Source organism: Apodemus sylvaticus, chromosome 10 (genome assembly GCF_947179515.1).
Source record: "Apodemus sylvaticus chromosome 10, mApoSyl1.1, whole genome shotgun sequence".
NCBI classification, from domain to species: domain Eukaryota; kingdom Metazoa; phylum Chordata; class Mammalia; order Rodentia; family Muridae; genus Apodemus; species Apodemus sylvaticus.
The window spans coordinates 94,543,695-94,549,955 of NC_067481.1; the positions used below are offsets into that span (position 1 = coordinate 94,543,695).

Here is a 6,261-nt window from a genome sequence, read left to right on the forward strand (position 1 = left end):
AGTCCAGCAAGAGGGGCACGTGCAAGCTGTGGGCTCCCCACCTCAGCGGCATAAGTGCTGAAGTTGAAACGATGCAGAGGTCAGATTATCTCCTGCGCAAATTCAGGGAGCACGCCCTACTTTTTGAAAAGTCCATATGAAAAATCTGTAATCTTGAAGCTCAAGTAAAAAAGTGTAATTAGGGAAGCTGGGAGAACCCGGGACATGAAGGTCTGTGGGGGGTGGGTCACTCAGGGTTAAAGGCTCCAACGGGGAGGGGGATGGAGGGGCAAAGGGTCCGGAAGGCAAAGGTAAGGGTTACAGGAACCGTTGTAGCAATCTACACATTTGTAAGCTAATTTTTTAAAATATATAACATTAAAAATGAATTTGAACAGGGGTACCTTGCCCGAGTGGATGATAGTGCCCCCAGAAAACATTCATTATTATGGGAAGAGCTGAGTTGGGCACAGGATACCTCCCTAGCAGTCTCTGGTCAGGGAGACCCCAGAGGCACAGAAAGCAACACCCACACACTATCGCCATTGCCCCTGGGTACACAATGGCAAACAGTGATGAGCCCTGTTAGGCTTTTTTCTTTTTTAACAGGACACAGAAATCAGTCTGAAACTTCCTGGAAGCCCTCCCTGCTGGCTGCCTTTCATGGTGCTAGAGGGAACAGGCTGCAGGGAGGGAGACGACATCTGTGCTCTTACCAAGTGTTGGACCCTCACGCTGCAGTGGCAACCTGCCAGGCATGATGTGCCCATCCGTGCAAGAACAGCAGGAAGGGCAGCGGCTGCACCTGAGGCCTGCTCCACAGTAGGGTTTTGGTTTTTTGCTTTGTTTTGTTTGTTTGTTTGTTTGTTTTGGAAGGGTGTGTTAAAACAGGGTTTCTCTGTGTAGCTCTCCCTTTCCTGGAACTCACTCTGTAGACCAGGCTAGCCTCAAACTCAAGAGATCTGCCTGCCTCTGCCTCCTGAGTGCTGGGATTAAAGGCGTGCGCCACCACATCCGACTCACAGTAGGGATTTTTTTTTTTATGCGTAGTATTGTAAATGTCATCAAAAGCCTATGACTGGAAATCTTCGCTGCTTGGGGAAGCTTCTGGCGTTGTCTCACTGAATGGTCACCCTAGCAAATTCCCTCGTAAATGTTTATGTTTATATCCACACGTTGTTTTCTCAGTCATGATCAAAGGAACACCGCCTTGTTGCAGTGGGTGGGGGAGACTACTCGGCCATTCTTAGGTCATCTGTACCAACCTCTTCCCCAGACAAGCCTCGAGGAAGATGGCGGAAGGGGCGGGACAGTGTAGGAGACAGAGCGTGAGGAAGGACGCAGCTAGGCGCTGCTCCTGGACAGGACATGGCTGTTGTGCTGGCAGACAGGCCTGGCCTCGGCTTTCTCAGAGGCCCTGATAAAAGGACGACAGGAACAAAACTCCGGTGTCCTCGCCGAAGGTCAGATGTGGCAAAGTCCAGTCTGGGGCTGAGGACCGGGTCTTGGAGTTAGGTTTAATTCAGTTCGTGGAAATCTGACTTCCCCCTGAAGAGCACGTGTGTTCAGTCTATGGCACACTCGAGGGATCCTGTGTCCACTTTGTGCGGCATTCCTTGATTGGCTTCGTGTTGACTTCGTTTCCATTGTATAACTTTCTGCTGACTCTGGCCCATTTTCCACTCCCGCAAAAACAAAGATGCCGCTCTTCTTAATAAACTTCCTTGTGGGAACGTCGCCTTGCGCAGGACCTCCTGATCCCACACTTTCCTGTGTCTCTCTTGGGAACCTCTCACTTATAGAACCCATCCCGCGTTGCTATTGGACGCTTCCACTCACTTTAGCTTTGGCTGTCTGTACAAGGCCCTGCCAGGGCGGAGGCAGCCAGACTTCCAGCCGGGGCTTCTTTGGGAAAATACCAAATGGCAGGTGACGCCGGTGCAGCGGGAGGGCCCGGAGAACCCGGGGGCCCAGGACTAGGAGGCTGCGTGGCTTCCGTGGAGGATTTGACAGCGGTCTTAGGGGCTGGGGCTGGAGCCGTGGTCTGGGCCGCTAGCGGGGCGGGCTGCTCGGCCTCTGTGCGGAGAGGCAGCCCTTTGACTGAAGATCAAGTCCTTGGAGGAGATCTACCTGTTCTTCCTGCCCACTAAGGAATCTGAGATCATTGACTTTTTCCTGGGTGCATCCCTAAAGGATGTGGTTCTGAATCCCAAACGCAGACGTGGGCCTGCCAGAGGACCCAAGTGCTCCAAGGAGGCCACTGCCATCCGCGGGGCCATCATCTTAGCCAAGCTCTCCATCGTCCCTGTGCGGAGAGGCTACTGGGGAAACAAGATTGGCAAGCTCCACACGGTTCCGTGTAAGGTGACAGGCCGCTGTGGCTCTGTGCTGGTGCCTCTCATCAGAGGCACTAGCATCGTCTCTACTCCAAGAAGCTCCTGATGATGGCCGGTATAGATGACTGCTACACGTCAGCCAGGGGCTGCGCTGCCACCCTGGACGACTTCGCCAAGGCCACCTTTGATGCCATCTCCAAAACCTACAGCTACCTGACCCCTGACCTCTGGAAAGAGACTGTGCTCACCAAGTCTCCTTGTCAAGAATTCACTGATCATCTTGTGACAACCCACACCAGAGTCTCTGTTCAGAGGGCCCAGGTTCCAGCTTCAGCTACCACATGAAGATTTTATTAAAAAAAAAAAAAGTAAATAAATAAAGTGACTTAAATATGAGAAAGAAAGAAGGAAACAAACAAACAAACAAAGAAAAAGAAAGGAAGAAAGAAAGAAAGAAAGAAAAAGAAAGAAAGAAAGAAGGAAAGAAAGAAAGAAAGAAAGAAAGAAAGAAAGAAAGAAAGAAAGAAAGAAAGAAAGAAAGAAAGAAAGAAAGAAAGAAAGAAAGAAGGCAAGGAGGGAGAAGGAGGCCTCAGCCCAGTTGGAGGAGCTACTGGCGGTGGACTCTGTTGCCAAGGGGAGAGTGTTGTTCTTTGTGGACCTTGCTGCTGAGAGGTTTGCCCACGCCCCAGCGGGTGACCACACATTTGCATGCATACAGTGGCACTAAATGGACTCAAGGACACAGTAATAATAAATGCAAAAATATGAAGTTTGGAGAGAGACTGGTCGCGGGTTCCCTGGCACATTAGAGACAGGTAACACAGAGTTGATATGATCAAAATACATTGCCAGAATATATGACAGTTTCAAAGAATAAATAAACATATGTTTAATTATATTAATTCCAGAAGGAAAGGGGGAAGGGAGTGCAGAAATTTTACAAAAACAAAAAAGTGGTTGAAACTTTCACAAATTTTAAGAAGTGTAGAAATGTTAAGAAATTTAGGAATGTAGACACCTTCCAAAAATGTAGGTCCCTCTGATGAAATACGGCGTGACACGTTGCAAATGTGCAAGGCCAGGAGGAAGCACATTTCCCAGGAGAATCTCACGGCGAGTGGATGGAGTGACTCACTCCAGGCTACAAGGCGCTGCAGCTAGGAGACGTACATGCATAGAGGAGAGAAGGCTATACTCCCCCATCTCTGAGCGCCAGTGAGCATCTGATACCCCCCTGGGGGACGTTTGCCTAGGTGCACCCACAGCGTGACTGCCCTTAAACGATGTCTTCTCAAGAGTAGATTAAAATAAGCTTTTGCTTTTCTTAATGTCAGCGACTGGTGTCACAGCAGTAACTTGTTCAAGGTACAGTGCTGCAGTCCTGTTACAGCTGAGAAGTTCCTTCTCTGGCTAAAGTGTTCTCCTCTCTCTCTCTCTCTCTTTCTCTCTCTCTCTCTCTCTCTCTCTCTCTCTCTCTCTCTCTCTCTCTCTGTGTGTGTGTGTGTGTGTGTGCGCGCGCGCGCGCGCGCGCGCGCGCGCACGCACGTGTGAATTGCTTTCTTATTGTCACAACATGAGTACAGCATTGTGTTTGATAAGGAAAGCCATGGGCTTAGCTTCTCTTTGCAGAGGCTGGAGGCTCTCCCTTTGGGACTGAGACACCAGCCCAAAAGGAGCTTTCAGAGGAGACTGAGATGGACCATGCTGCTGCAGCTTTCATTAGATTTTGCCTCCATATCACAAACATGTTTTTTGTTTTGTTTTGTTTTTAAAGATTTATTTATTATTATATGTAAGTACACTGTAGTTGTCTTCAGACACATCAGAAGAAGTTGTCAGATCTTATTAAGGATGGTTGACTGGGATTTGAACTCAGGACCTTCGGAAGATCAGTCATTGCTCTTAACTGCTGAGCCATCTCTCCAGCCCACGAGCATGTGTTTTATTACTTCCTTTCATTTTCAAGAAGAAGAAAGAAATCCAAGAACAATATATTACCACATGTATTAAATTTAAATTTAAGTAATTTAATTTTTGACAGGCAGTAAGTATGTAAGTACACTGTAGTTGTCTTCAGACACATCAGAAGAAGTCGTCAGATCTTATTAAGGATGGTTGACTGGGATTTGAACTCAGGACCTTCGGAAGATCAGTCATTGCTCTTAACTGCTGAGCCATCTCTCCAGCCCACGAGCATGTGTTTTATTACTTCCTTTCATTTTCAAGAAGAAGAAAGAAATCCAAGAACAATATATTACCACATGTATTAAATTTAAATTTAAGTAATTTAATTTTTGACAGGCAGTGGTGGCGCATGCCTTTAATCCCAGCACTTGGGAGGCAAAGGCAGGTGGATTTCTGAGTTCGAGGCCATCCTGGTCTACAGAGTGAGTTCCAGGACAGCCAGGGCTACACAGAGAAACCCTGTCTTGAAAAACCAAAACTGTATCTCTTCACTCAAAGTTCTAGCTAGAGCAATAAGACAACTAAAGGAGATCGAGGGGATACAAATTAGAACAGAAAAAGTCCCACTCTTTGCAGATGATACAATAGGATACATAAATGACCCTAAAAATTCTTCCAGAGAACTCCTACAGCAGAAGAACAAACACCTTTAGCAAAATGGCTGGATACAAAATCAACTCAAGGAAATCAGTAGCCTTCCTCTACATAAGTGATAAACAGGCCAAGAAGGAAGTTAGGGAGACAGCACCCTTCACAATAGCCACAAATAACATCAAATACGTTGGTGCGACTCTAAGCAAGCAAGTGAAAGACCTGTATGACAAGAACTTCAAGTCTCTGAAGAAAAAAATTAAGGAACATATCAGAAGATGGAAAGATCTCCCATGCTCATGGATTGGCAGGATTAACATAGTGAAAATGTCATCTTTCCAAAAGCAATCTACAGGTTCAATGCAATCCCATCAAAATTCCAACACAGTTCTTTACAGGCCTTGAAAGAACAATTCTCAACTTCATACTGGAAAAAAAAAAAAACAAAAACAGGATAGCCAAAACAACATGGTATTGGTATAGAAACACGCAGGTGGATCAATGGAATTGAATAAAAAACCCAGAAATAAACACACACACACACACATACACACCTTTAGACACTTGATTTTTGACAAAGAAGCCAAAACCATACCATAGAAAAGGGAAAGTGTCTTCAGCAAATGGTGTTGGTCTAACTGGATGTCTGCATGTAGAAGAATGCAAAGGCTTTTAATAGTGTTCATACTTTATTAAGCATGATATATAATTATATAATATGCAATAATACATAATAGGTATATAATTACATATACATATCACACACAAGTGAGATCCTACAGATGTGAAGAATGTGAAAATCCAGTCAGCCAGTGGTGGTGAACACCTTTAATCTCAGCACTGGAGAGACAGAGGCAGGTGGATCTCCGAGTTCAAGGCCAGCCTGGGCTACAGAGGGACTCCCAGGATAACCATGGCTACAAAGAGAAACTTTGTCTCAAAAACAAACAAGCAAACAAAAGAATATGAAAATCCTTTAGCTAGCACTCAGTCCTTAGTAAACACCAGAATTCACACTGGAGAAAACCCTACAAAATGTTAGTAATGTGGCTAACCCAAGTTTTACAGAACATCTCAGGGTTTATACTGGAGAGGACTCCTCCAAATGTAAGGAACACAGTAACACCTTTAATGAAAATATAAACCTTTTTAATATTGGAATTCACTTTGGAAAGGATTCTTATAGATGTACTGACTGTAAAAGGCCTAGGTGGGTCTGAAGAGAGATTCATCAGTTAAGAGCACTGGCTGCTCTTCCAGAAGATCAGGGTTCGATTCCCAGCAACCACATAGAGGCTAACAGCCATCTTTAATTCCAGTCCTGGGAGATCTGATGCCCTCTTCTGGCCTCCATGGGCACTGCACACACATGCTAAACAAACATGCAGGC

General features: G+C 45.8%; 1 pseudogene; it reads left to right on the top strand.

The window, feature by feature from the left end:
- The first annotated feature begins 1,901 nt into the window (after nucleotides 1-1,901).
- LOC127694263 (40S ribosomal protein S2-like) lies at nucleotides 1,902-2,660 on the top strand (annotated as a pseudogene).
- Nucleotides 2,661-6,261: the final 3,601 nt, after the last annotated feature.